The following is a 14,166-nucleotide window of genomic DNA, read 5'->3' as shown; positions in this document are numbered from 1 at the left end:
TTAATAAAACAAAAAGTTGGTTCTTTGAAAAAATAAACAAAATTGACACACCACTGGCTAAGCTAACGAAAAGCAGAAAAGAGAAATCTCTAATAAGCTCCATCAGGAACAAAAAAGGAGATATCACAACTGATCCCAAAGAGATACAAGATACAATTTATGAATACTACAAAAATCTTTATGCACACAAACTGGAAAATGTGGAGGAAATGGACAAATTTCTAGAAACACACAGCCTCCCTAGGCTCAACCAGGAAGAAATAGATTCCCTGAACAGACCAATCTCAACAGCTGAAATTGAAACAGCAATTAAAAATCTGCCTAAAAAGAAAAGTCCCGGTCCAGATGGCTTCACACCTGAATTTTACCACACTTACAAAGAAGAACTAGTACCTATCTTGCAGAAACTATTCCACAACATCGAGAAGAACGGAAACCTCCCCGACACCTTTTATGAAGCAAATATTACTCTGATACCAAAACCAGGAAAGGATGCAACAAAAAGAGAAAACTACAGACCAATATCCCTAATGAATATAGATGCAAAAATTTTCAACAAAATCTTAGCTAACCGAATCCAGACACTTATCAAAAAAATAATCCACCACGACCAAGTGGGCTTCATCCCAGGAATGCAGGGATGGTTCAACATACGCAAATCTATAAATGCAATTCACCACATAAACAGAAGCAAAAACAAAGACCACATGATTCTTTCAATAGATGCAGAAAAAGCTTTTGACAAAATTCAACACCCTTTCATGATACGAACACTTAAGAAAATAGGCATAGAAAGGACATACCTAAAAATGATACAAGCCATATATAACAGACTCATAGCCAACATCATACTGAATGGGGAAAAATTGAAAGCATTCCCACTTAAAACTGAAACCAGACAAGGCTGCCCACTATCTCCACTTCTGTTCAACATAGTGCTGGAAGTCTTGGCTACAGCAATCAGACAGGAAAATGGAATCAAAGGTATCCAAATAGGGGCAGAAGAGATCAAACTTTCACTGTTTGCTGATGATATGATATTGTATCTAGAAAACCCCAAAGATTCAACCAAGAAACTCCTGGAACTGATCAATGAATTTAGTAAAGTCTCAGGATACAAAATCAATACACAGAAATCAGAGGCATTCATATACGCCAACAACAATCTAATTGAGAACCAAATCAAAGACTCAATTCCCTTCACAATAGCAACAAAGAAATTAAAGTACCTAGGAATATACTTAACCAAGGACGTAAAAGACCTCTACAGGGAGATCTATGAAACACTGAGGAAGGAAATAGCAGAGGATGTAAACAGATGGAAATCCATACCATGCTCGTGGATCGGCAGACTCAATATCATCAAAATGTCTATACTACCCAAACTGATCTACAGATTCAACGCAATACCTATTAAAATCCCATCAGCATTCTTCACAGACATAGAAAAAATAATTTTACGCTTCCTACGGAACCAAAGAAGACCCCGAATATCAAGAGCAATTCTAGGCAACAAAAACAAAATGGGAGGCATTAATATGCCAGATATCAAACTATACTACAAAGCTGTAGTAATTAAATCAATATGGTATTGGCACAAAAATAGGAATATTGACCAGTGGAACAGATGTGAGAATCCTGATATAAAACCATCCTCAAATAGCCATCTAATCTTTGACAAAGCAGACAAAAACATACGCTGGGGAAAAGAATCCCTTTTCAATAAATGGTGCTGGGAAAACTGGATAGCCACCTGTAGAAGGCTAAAACAGGACCCACACCTTTCACCTCTCACAAAAACCAACTCACGCTGGATAACAGACTTAAACCTAAGGTATGAAACTATTAGAACTCTAGAGGAAAAAGTTGGAAACACTCTCCTAGACATCGGCCTGGGCAAAGAGTTTATGAAGAAGTCCCCAAAGGCAATCACAGTAGCAACAAAAATAAATAAATGGGACATGATCAAACTACAAAGCTTCTGCACAGCCAAAGAAATAGTCATGAAAGTAAACAGACAACCTACAGAATGGGAGAAAATTTTTGCATCCTATGCATCCGATTAGGGACTGATAACTAGAATATACTTAGAACTCACGAAAATCAGGAAGAAAAAATCAAATAACCCCATTAAAAAGTGGGCAAAGGACTTGAACAGAAACTTTTCTAAAGAAGACAGAAGAATGGCCAACAAACATATGAAAAAATGCTCAACATCTCTAATCATCAGGGAAATGCAAATCAAAACCACAATGAGATATCACTTAACCCCAGTGAGAATGGCCTTTATCAAAAAATCTCCAAACAATAAATGCTGGCGTGGTTGCAGAGAGAGAGGAACACTCCTACACTGCTGGTGGGACTGCAAACTAGTTCAACCTCTGTGGAAAGCAATATGAAGATACCTTAAAGCGATACAAGTGAATCTACCATTTGATCCAGCAATCCCATTGCTGGGCATCTACCCAAAGGATCCAATGACACTCTACAAAAAAGACACCTGCACTCGAATGTTTATAGCAGCACAATTCATAATTGCAAGGCTGTGGAAACAGCCCAAGTGCCCATCAATCCAAGAATGGATTAATAAAATGTGGTATATGTATACCATGGAGTACTATTCAGCTCTAAGAAACAATGGTGATATAGCACATCTTATATTTTCCTGGTTAGAGCTGGAACCCATACTACTAAGCGAAGTATCCCAAGAATGGAAAAACAAGCACCAGATATATTCTCCAGCAAACTGGTATTAACTGAGTAGCACCTAAGTGAACACATAGGTACTACAGTAATAGGGTATTGGGCAGGTGGGAGGGGGGAGAGGGGCGGGTATATACATACATAATGAGTGAGATGTGCACCATCTAGGGGATGGTCATGATGGAGACTCAGACTTTTGGGGGGAGGGGGGGAAATGGGCATTTATTGAAACCTTAAAATCTGTACCCCCATAATATGCCGAAATTAAAAAAAAAATGTGCATTTCATTTAACACAGAAATTCTACTTCTAGAAATTTATCCAAAGGAAATAATTCAGAATATATATTTTAGTTATAAAGATGTTTGCTTACCACAGTTGTTTTATAATAGCATAAAATGGGAATCAACCTAAATGTCCAACAACAGAAAATTGATTCCATTAATTTTGACTCATCCCTACAATGGGATATTCAGCAGCCATTAAAACAATACTGTTCTATTTCTTGACATAGAGAGACATGACATAATGTTCAGGTGGATTAAATCAGAATGGTTCCATTTTTGCGTGTGTGTGTGTGTGTGTGTGTGTGTGTGTGTAAGAGAGACAGAGACAGAGACAGAGAGACAGAGAGAGTAGTTTTTTCTTGGTGGTAGGATTATGAGAGTTTGTTTCTTCTCTATGCTTGAATATATTCCATGAAAATTTTGTGAGGAAGTTGGACACGGTGGCTCATGCCTATAATCCCAACAAGTCAGGAGGCTAAGGCAGGAGGATGGCTTGAGACCAGGAATGTGAAATCAGCCTGGGCAACATAGCGAGACTTCATCTCTACAAAAAATTTCCATCTCTAAAAGAAATAGAAAAAGTAATTATTTTTTAAAAACTTTTTGTAAGCATGGAAAAATCATAATCAGGACAAAAATCAATAATGGTATTTCTGTTTCTTCAAAAATTACTATTTATCAAGAAACCTAAGGACAAAGACAGATCCTAGGAGATTCCTATACAACCAAATGGATAGAAATCAGATTGCTGCCAGTCATCTAGTTGGAACTGAGTTTGCTCCTCTACTCGTAAACAGTAAAGCATTCCCTCTTCCACCAGACCATGCCAACAGCACAAATTATGAACCATGGTCTGTGACTGCCCACCTTTCTGCCTGGAGATTCGGCTCAGCTGTCGTATTCCTGAGTGTCACACCCTCCTTGAAGCCATTCATCCTTTAAGGATTTACTGAGCACGCGCCCAGTGCCAAGCACGGAGCCTGAGCACCTGGGATTCAGAGAACAGGAAGACATGACCCTATGATTAGAGAGAAGCGTTTCCCATGCCTTCCCGTGGTGTGAGCTTCCCCTGGAGTCTTTGTAGTCTATGATCTACATCTTTTGGGGCACCTTCCTTTTCTACCTTACTTTACCCTTGCCTTCTGCTTCAGATCCTCTTCCCATGAGGCCACCTGTCCCTCGAGGGCTGCTTCTGAATCGCCTGCAGCACATAGCAGAGTGCATGGTGCCTAGCAGAAGCTCGATAGATATTTATGGTGTGATCGACTAAATGTAATTACTACCAGAAAAGCATATTCCCTTTATTTAGATTTACGTGAGTGTGATGTCTGATATCCTGTGTCAGTTAGAACTCTTTCCAGATCTAAGTGACAGAAAACGCAACCCAACCCATCTTAAGCAAAAAGGGAGATTGGTGGTCTTCTGTGACTGGGAACTTTATAAGCATAGCTTCATCTGGGTCCAGGGGCATAAACAATGCAGGGCTCAGTCTCGCTCTGTCTCTTGATTTGGCCACGTTGGCTCCATTCTCAGGTGCTTGCCTTGTGAAACCAAAATGGCTGCCACGCTTTCGCAGGTCCAAGACTAGCAAGGGAAAAAAACATCAAAAAAGAAAAAGCAAGAATGCATCTCTTTTGAAATCCAAGCAAAAATCGCCAGATTGGCAGACTGGATTGTCGCGCCCGCCTCGCCCACAAGGAAGACGCGGCAACCGGAGTTCTTCTGACAGCGCTTTAATGGGGATTGCTTAACTGGTTACATGCGGAGACGCCGAGGCGTTCTCGGCGGCTGCTTATAAAGGCAGTAAGTACACTGGGCATTGTCTGACTGATAAGGCACTTGGAAGGGAGGAGACAAACTCTGCACATGCGCTGAGCACTTGTTTGTCAGACTAACAGCAGGGTTTGACCAGGAAGCGGGCGCCATCTTGGAATGGCGTTGCCACCGCGCCCCACATCTCCCCCTATTTTATTAATTAAATGAGAACTGAGCAACCGTTTAGCACCGTCCTTCGATAGTGCGATCAAGGATGCAGAGCCTCACTTACCCAACAACAACCACCTTACCTCGTGCAATGAGCAAAACTCTGAGATGTGCAAAGGCTGGTTGTGGGACTGAGGACATGCCTTCTCTGGTGCAATGGGAGAGATCCCTCAGAGTGCAAAGGCCATGTCTGCCAAATGCCTGGGGGTAGGAGCGGGTGCAACCCAAACCTAGGCTAACCCTTAAGCATGGTCAACCACACCTGTGTAGACTGTCCCAGTTCAAGTGCAGCAAATGCCTGTGCCAATACCACATGGTCCCTCCGTCTCTGGGCCTGTAGCCTACAGATGCACCACAGTCCGCCAACAGCCGCAACGATCAGAAGACGGCCACGGCTGCAAGACCGGACCATTCCTTCAGATGATGGGTGGCTTGTTGAATCCATGCTGTCAGTCCTGTGGCAAGGCTCAGATCCACACGAGTGGAGTTCACGTGCACGATGGCCAGTCTCAGGTCTCTGAGGAATCAAATTGTGCAGACCAGTTGCCTGTTAGATGCCTAGACAGCTGTCTAGAAAGATTAGCGGCAAAGGTAAAGTTCTCATAGAGCACAGAAGTAACACAGAGGCCGGTCATTGTCCACTCACAACCCAGCTGCGCAAGCTGCCAAAGAGTGTCCACCTGGTCCTGTACTAAATCCACTCGCTGATTCAGAAGCATAATCCCACCCTTCACATTGGCATTCAGAGTGGCTTGAGTGTCGAGGGCTGCGGCTACTCCAGCAGATAGATTGTTGAGAGCCTGAGCAGTATGAATCGCAGCTGTGATCCCGAAATCTCTGCGAGATCTAAACAGAGTCATAGAGCTAGGAGCTTCAACAGGAACAGGAATGTATCAGTAGTCAAGCAGGCATCTCCTCTGTCTTCTGTCCTGTCCTTTCCTTTGTCATTTTTATTTTTGGTACCTTTACATTTCTTTCTCTCCCTTTTCTTCTTTCTCGACCTTTTCTTCTTTCTCTCCCCTTTTCTTCTTCTTTCTCTCCCCTTTTCTTCTTCTTTCTCTCCCCTTTTCTTCTTCTTTCTCTCCCCTTTTCTTCTTTCTCTCCCTTTTCTTCTTTCTCTCCCTTTTCTTCCTTCTCTCCCTTTTCTTCCTTCTCTTCTTTCTCTCCCTTTTCTCCTGGCGCTCTGGCTCTGGCTCTGGCTCTCGCTTTCGCGCCTGCCTTGGTCTTCTTTCTTGTCTGACTCTGAAGTACTGTCTTGATGGTCAGAGAGCACCTTTTGCCCTGCCTGTATTCAAAACGAAAGCAGGGAGCTCACAGGCTCTCAATAACAGTCTACCTTGGTCAGCAAAGGTCCGAATTTGATTCCGTCCCACGCGTCAGTTCTGAACTCTCCTCTATCGAGGTCGTCTCCGCTGGTGCCTCAAAGTTGTTTCGGTTCCCGGGTTTCGGCACCACTTGTCGCGCCCGCCTCGCCAGCAAGGAAGACGCGGCAACTGGAGTTCTTCTGACAGCGCTTTAATGGGGATTGCTTAACTGGTTACATGCGGAGACCGCCGAGGTGTTCTCGGCGGCTGCTTATAAAGGCAGTAAGTACACTAGGCATTGTCTGATTGGATAAGGCACTTGGAAGGGAGGAGACAAACTCTGCACATGCGCTGAGCACTTGTTTGTCAGACTAACAGCAGGGTTTGACCAGGAAGCGGGCGCCATCTTGGAATGGCGTTGCCACCGCGCCCCACACTGGATCTGACTCCTTGGCTTGGGTCCTACACCTGTTTGGAGCAATCAGTGAGCTAGGGAGTGGGTGATGGGCCTCTGTCTGCAGCAGCTCCTGCACTCATAGTGAGGGAGGCAGGGCCAGCTGCACCAAACACAACCAGTGTGCCGTTCCCACAGGAAGAGAGGGTAAATTTGGGGGATATTAAGCTTCCTTTAATAGACATTTCCCTGACAGAAAGCACATCTTGCCTAAGTTTCTTGAGTTAAAACTCAACCCATCCCCTTTCAGCATAGCACCTTTGGTCTCTCCCTCTGCCTGAGCAGCAGAACCACACCCAAGTGCCCCTGGGGAAGACCCAGCGGTCGCACACTACATCTCCTTGCGGTGGCCAAGTGCAGCAATGGGTTTGTGTTTGCATCGCACAAGGGAGTCATTCTCCACCCCGCCCAGTTGCACACAGAGGTCATCTGGAAGCAGGAGGGCATTTTAAAAGCAGATGCCCGGGTGTGCCACCCTGATTCAGATTCAGGTGGTCTGGATGGGACATCCCATGTCACCCACTCACCCCCGCTGCAAATTGTAGAGCAGCAAAGGGGAAACATCCTTGGTTTGCATTCAGAAAGTGCTGACAGCAGGACCCTGTCCTGCCACTTACTAACCCTAAGACAATGGGCAAGTTAACTGTCACTCTGAGCCTTACTTTCCGCATCTGTAAAATGGGAGTGATAACCTCTAGTTTTCAGGAATGCTGTGAGGATTAAATGAGATAAGGCAGACAAAATTGTGGTCCTAGTAGGTGTTTAAAATTCTTAGATACAAGTTCTACAGAAGACTGCCAAGGGGCATCTATTACTCATCCCTGCAGAAGTGAACCTTGCTTTGCTCCTCACTAACTTGTTTTTAAATGCCAGCCATTCATTCCATGCCTCACCAAGGAAGAGCAGTTTGTCAAGATGCTTAAGAAATCCCTCTTAATATTATCATAATGTGAAAGGATATTTTTTAGAAGTTAGTGTGGGCCATGCTCAGATAGCATGAAGTACAAGACAGACATGCATATGCAAATGAACCTTATAAAAAAGGTGCTCCAAAAGACACTATCTGAATAATGAATGTGAGTCATGGTGAAAATGTTGGTTACCCAAGCACCAAAACTTGTCTCAGAAACTTCAAACATTTGTTTCGATACTGTTGACATTATATGAAAGAAAAGGTCACAGGTGAAATGTAAAGAGATTTTACTATTTGAAACTGTGTTGCAACAGGCTCCCTCTAGGATAAGAATATCTAGAAGAGTTTAAATGTCACTAACAGCCTCAAAATTATTGCAGTGGATTTGCAGAAAAAAAGAGATGTAAAGGGCCTTTTTCATTAAAAATGTTCTTTGATTTCAGCCGTAGCTTTGGTGGCGTTCTTGGCGAGGGAGGCGTCCAGGGAGCCTGGCTCGGATGGTGGTAGGGGCGAGACTGGGATGGCACTTGGGGCAGCTTGCGGATGAAAGGACTTTCCCCTCAAAGAGGAAGCTGGGACCAGCTGGCTGAGCTCAGAGGAGTGATTCCGTTAATTTCTAGAAAGAAAGGAGGCTGGGAAGGATACCTTGGAACACTCTCCCCTGCCAAGAAACTGGCTTCAAGACACCGCTGGCCGCCAGCAGACTGCTCTGCGCTGGTTCACCCACAGGCACTGCTGGATGCTTGTGGGGGCCAGGCCTGCGTGCCCAGGGGTTATAGGAGGGGAGGAGGCAGAGCCCCCAGGAGCTCAACGTCGAGATGGGTCTGTGGGGCCACAAGAACGAGCTTCGCAGACCCTCAGCTACAGGGAGAATAGAGGACTGAGGAAGTCCTCCCCGCCTCTGCCCTGGGCAGCTCCAGCCCATGACTCAGTGTGGCAGGACGCTGCTAACACAGGCCTGTTCCCAGCAACCTGGGCCTCCTCTGAGGGCTCTTTTTGGCTGAGGACACTCCTAGGGCATGGGGCTCTGAGGGCTTCTTTCGGGTCCGTCCCTCTCCTTCTCGTGGGTCAGACGGGCACAGTGGTCGGACGCCTCTCCCAGCCTCCCTTGCCCTGCCCACCTTTTCTCAGAGGCATTTCACCTAATACAATTGCTGCACATTTAATCCCATCTCAGCGTCTGTTTCTAGCACCGAGCCCGCAACCAAAACTGTGGTAGAGCAGTCAGAGAGGAAACGCGAGTGCAGAAAAGCTTTCTGTGCGCCACACGCGCGCTCTGTGCGCCCCGCAGAGCCGAGTGCTGGCGCCCCTGAGGCAGGCACGGAGGTGCAGAGCAGGCAAGTAACCGCCCGGCTGGCTAGTGGTGGCGCCAGGCCTCGCGCCCAGGCCTCCTGGTTCCAGGGCTGCGTGAGGCTAGTGCCCCGGGGCAAAGCCTCCCAACGCTGGGGGTCCCTCGCAGCTCTGCCCTCCCACGCGTCGCCCAGGAAACAGACGTAAGCGCCACTGACACATCGCTGGGAACAGTGGGGACTCCATTCCCGAGGCTGACGGCAGGGCCAGGCTCCTAGCTGCCTGGGTAGGGCGGACCAGGGTAGTGCTTATGCTTGGGGCCGGCCCTGAAGCCAACAGCCAGACCAAAGCCACGGGTCAAAAACCGACAGGCAGAAAGCCCAGGAGGCTGCGGGACGGGATAGGAGACGCCCACCGTTAACCCCGACTCTGGACTGGCCTGTGCAGTGGCTGCCGCTGGGTTCTCCCCTCTTCACACTCCTGCTGCTAGCATACCCCTTCCCCTCTGGGGAGCCCCTCCCACTGCAGCCCATGCATTTTGGGTGAAGTTCAGTCCACCTCTGATCAGCCAGGCCTGGCGTCACATCCCTCAGAGGGATGATTGGTGCAGGAATGAGCATGGGACCCCATCAAGACAAACGGGTGTGGCGGGATTTCCGCAGTGACCACAGAAAGGAAGGGGCCCTCCTTTCCCCAGGGGCTAGAGCCTGCCAGAGTATAGACCTGGAGCCTTGAGCCCCCTTGGCCACTGTGGGTTTATTTCAGAAATGAAAGCAAATTGTTTCCCAGCGCACCAGAAAGGTCCCTGTGTGTCTCTTGCCACTCTCTACTCCAGGCCATGTCAGCCGACCTGGCTCAGGGCCTTGGGGACACACAGCAGCCTTCCGAGGCTTTTCCTTGTTCACTGCTAGGGGAAGACAAAGGTCTGCAGTGATAACAGGGCCGTATTTTAAGGCTGCCTGACACTTTGCCACTCCACCCGTTCTGCAGCACAGGTGTGGCTACGGGAGACGGGACAAGGCCCGTTGATATTCGCCATGACGTGATTGCATCCTGTCCCTCTGGGTAGAGGGCACCAGCAGGTGGAACACCTGCCACCCCTCCGCTTCACAGTCAGAGGACAGAGACAGAGCCTCCCTCGGTAGGCTTGGGGGAAAAGTGTGGAACTGTTTTCCCACGAAGCCCAGTTTGGTCCACGTGCTGCCAGCACTTAGCATCAGGTGGCTCAGGCCCTGAAGACTCCTTTAGACTTTGGGGTGGGGAACCTGGAGCCTTCTGATTTCAAGATTGCTCTTTTTTAAGCACCGAGGCAGGCAGGAAAGTCTTCCTTTTCCCCTGATGCACCCCTTTTAATAAAAGGATTTGTTCTGTGAAATTTGGTTTCAGTCAAAAGTCTGCACTTAAGGACCTAGGAGGCCACATGTGGCCATCAGGCTGCAGGTCCCCCCTCCCTGCGGGGCTGCTCCGTATTAGTTGAATTGTGAAGAGTAAAACAGGAATGCAGTAATGGTAACAGGTCGAGGGCAATGAATCAACAGTGTAGGATTTTTAGGAACAGGCTGGGAAAACTTTGCTGGGAAGAAATGATATGAATAAATGGGTGAAAAAGACAGAGGCTGCCAGCCTTTGCCCTTGTCTGTGCTGACTTGCTGGTGGCATTGAGCCTGGCGTGCTGTTTTCCACAGCGCATGTTCAGGAAGCCACTCCCCCCGGGTCTCAAGGCAGTGGTGTGCTGCTAACCGTGCAACAACCAGTTCCCAGGGAGGAAAGCCTGGATTTGTAACATTTGTTGATCTCGGAGATGTACACACTCTCGCCATGCCTGATCTCAAGCTTTCTGCAGGAAGTCAGTGAAGCTGCTGGCACGCCATTGTGTAGATAACATAGACGTAAATAACCTCGAAAGCATAGAGAAGAGTGAAATGTACAAAATAACTAGGAAGAGATGGGCTTCGAGTATTTATTACCTCTGTTTTTAATAGAATTTACTTTAATTGCAAGTATACATATAATTTCATGTTTAGTAATAGCCATGCTTAACAATCACCTCACAGAATTCCCAAAAATCTGTCAGTACTTGTGAACCAGTGTGAGCCAGTCTGGTACACCACTAACTGCCCAGGACAGGGCATGGTATTTGAGTTGTTCAGATTTCAAGGGAGAGTCAGATTGGGATCGTCCCAGTGATGCGGGTTTGGCGTAAGGGTGTGCTAGGAAGTGAGAGAGCCTCAGACACTCCTCATCAGCTACAGGCCGGCCGGGGTTGCTATTAGCAGAACGGGTGACAGGCCTGGTAGAGGACTGGAACAATCAGCTCGCATGGTTGTGGTGACAACCTGGGCTCTCATGACCCAACTCCGATCACCTAACATGATGGCATCAGCCCTGTTGCAGGGTTGAGCACCGAGACACCTCACCAGGGTGAGCCAGCCTCCCTTGGGTACGTGGGTGCCCACAACTCAGGCCACATCCCCTGGTGCTAAAGGTCATGCCTGGAATGTCAGGCCTGCCCCAGGGGTGCACACAGCCTGCGTGCTAGCAACCCGAAGCAGAGAGAGCCTCCTGGACCCTTTGTCAGAACGTGCCGTGGGCATGGCAGGCCCTTAGAGCGTGGCAAACCCTCTGCTACAGCGCATCTCATCCTGCTTGGGGAGACCTCTGGGGGCCACTGAAGGATTCCAGCTTTTTTGGTTTGCAAACTAAGTTTTTTAATACTGAGGAAATAGAAAGTAGTCGCTGCTAGACAGACTACACCCCAAAACTCAAGACACATGGAGGTGAGTACATGTTTCCAGGTGCTACTCTGCTGTGTCAGGAGAGAATGCACCGTCTTTGGGGTAAAATGCTGAAGTTACTGCCTCCCATGTTGTCCCTGCCGGATGGGTCAGCCTCTGCAATCCTCCTCCCTTCCCTACTTGCTCCAAACAGACACTGCTCACGTTCAGGGAATTCTGCTAAAGTTGGAGAGCAAGGGACAGCACAGTATGCAAACAGTGATCTCAGTGTGGGGAGTGTTCCCACACAGACCGTGCACAGGACCAGAACACATGTGCACCCAAATCGTATTTTTTCCATGTGCTTTTCTATATTTTGTATATTTTCTCCACGGAGCATGTAATACTCTCATTATAAAAACATAGAAGAGGCACTGCTCATTTTCTCTGTGGAGCCGTGTGCCACCCTCGCAGCAAGCAAACCCGTCCATTTCCGCACGCGGTCCCCACCCTCTGCAGCCACTATTGCTGCACACACCACAGTGGGTTGTAATTAGCTTTGTGTTTCTTCCTGTTTCCCCACTAGATATGAGTACCTCAAATGCAGGAGCCTGGCTTGCCATCTCCCTCGCACGCCCACCCTTAGCTCCTGACCCCATGCTGGGCTCAAAGGGGCCCTCAGTGAACGATTTGTGGAACTGAGCTGGATCCATGCAAAGGCTTCCAACTGCACAGAAGGGAGGAAGTGGTTAACTGTGACCTTCCAGTAGTAGTTCTGCCAGAATAAATTACACTGTCTTGTCAGGGACAGACCTCATTCATGTCAACCTTTTCATCTTTCCAACCATAGTAGAGGTGAGAAAACTGTGGCCCAGAGAGGTCTAGGGACTTCCCAAATCGCACAGCAAGTAAATGTCAGGGCCAAGTTATGTTAGTCTCAATATTTTCCATCTCACCATCTAAAAGTATAGACAGAAAGTACAGGTGCTAAATAACGATATGCATTATTTATAATAATATAATAATGATAACAACAGTTAGCATTTACTGTATTGAGAACTTTCTGTGCGCCAAGCCCTTTTCTGGGCCATTCTTGTGTATTATGCCATTGAAGCTATACATCATGTACTGTCTTCATTCTCATTGACTAACGGGAAGACTGAGGTTCAGAGGTTGGGAAGGTTCCAGAGATCACCTGGCTGGTATACCCTGATCTATACTCGGCCCAAGGCCCGGTGCTATTAGTGGCTAAAGAAACTGAACAGCCAGAGCTAGGCAATGTGGAAGCGCTGCCTTGGTGGCGGTGTGGGCCCCTGGAGGCTGTGCTAGGATTAGGTTAATGGCAGTCGGATCCAGGGATGGCTGGGGAGCAAAGGGCTGTTGCACCAAACCAGATAGATCAGAATCTCATTGTTGTCTGGCAGAAAAAACCCAAGTGGAGCCAATTAAAGCTCAGCCTCAACGCAAGCGTCTTTCTTCTTGGTCTCTCTCTCTCTCTCTCTCTGCTTCATTATTTTGCTTTCCTTTCCTATCTGCTTCTCTGTTGGCTTCTGTCCTCCCTCCCCCTAATGCCACAGCAAGTCCTGAGATCTGCTGGACTCTCCGCGCTCTGTGCCAGGAGGGTGGCCGCTTGCTCAGTGCACCTTCCTGGGGACGGGCCTCTCTGCCCTTCCGTCTCTCACTTCTCTGCCTCGCCCATGATTCCTTTGTTCTTTTTCTGCCTTGGACTTAAATCCTGATCTGAGCATCCGTTGCATCACCCCTCGGTGTATCCGTGCTCAGCCCCTTTGATGGCAGCTCCCAGGCCCTCCTTTCTTTGGCTAAAATGACCCTCTCTTTTCATCGCTGTCATCGGGAGCTCAGGATTCCAGCAGCCCTTCTCATCTCATCTTCAAATCCTTACCATTTAGGAATCTTTGTGATTTGTCATGATGGTCAAAACAGAAGCATGTCTAACCTTTCATATGCTAAATTTACTCCAATTTTACTAAAGTTTTTAAGAGGGAAAACTACCCCCAGAGATATTTCTTAACACAAAAGCGATGTTTCTGTATTTAGGATCTGAAAAAGTTCCTGGATAGAGCCATCCCTACCCAATGAGACAGCACAACGCACCGGCAATCTAGCATACCTGGTTTAAACCTGGTTCTGCAGCTTCCCAGCTGCGTGACCTCAGAAAAGGAGCAGCTTCTCTGTGCTGCAGTTTCCTCGTCTACACAGTGGGGACAGTTGTGACTGCTGTGCAGGGCGCTGTGAGGTCTCTAGACAATGCCTGGCGCACGGCGGGCCCTTAGAAGAGCTGCTCTCAGCATGTCCTCAGTCCTTAGCAAGCCAGAGGTTTAGCTGAGGGCGCGCTTATGTTTATAGGGCCTCCTCACTCCACTGTCTGCCCCGGACCGTCAGCGTTCAGCTGTGCAGAATATACTCTAGCAACTTCCAGCAGGAGGGATTTATTTCAGAGTAATAGATGGCTGTTAGAGAATCGAAAAAAATAACTTGAGTTTCAGTTTTCTAGAATA

The sequence above is a fragment of the Microcebus murinus genome, chromosome 1 (genome assembly GCF_040939455.1).
Source record: "Microcebus murinus isolate Inina chromosome 1, M.murinus_Inina_mat1.0, whole genome shotgun sequence".
Lineage (NCBI taxonomy): Eukaryota > Metazoa > Chordata > Mammalia > Primates > Cheirogaleidae > Microcebus > Microcebus murinus.
Note: the sequence above shows the minus strand (reverse complement) of the source record.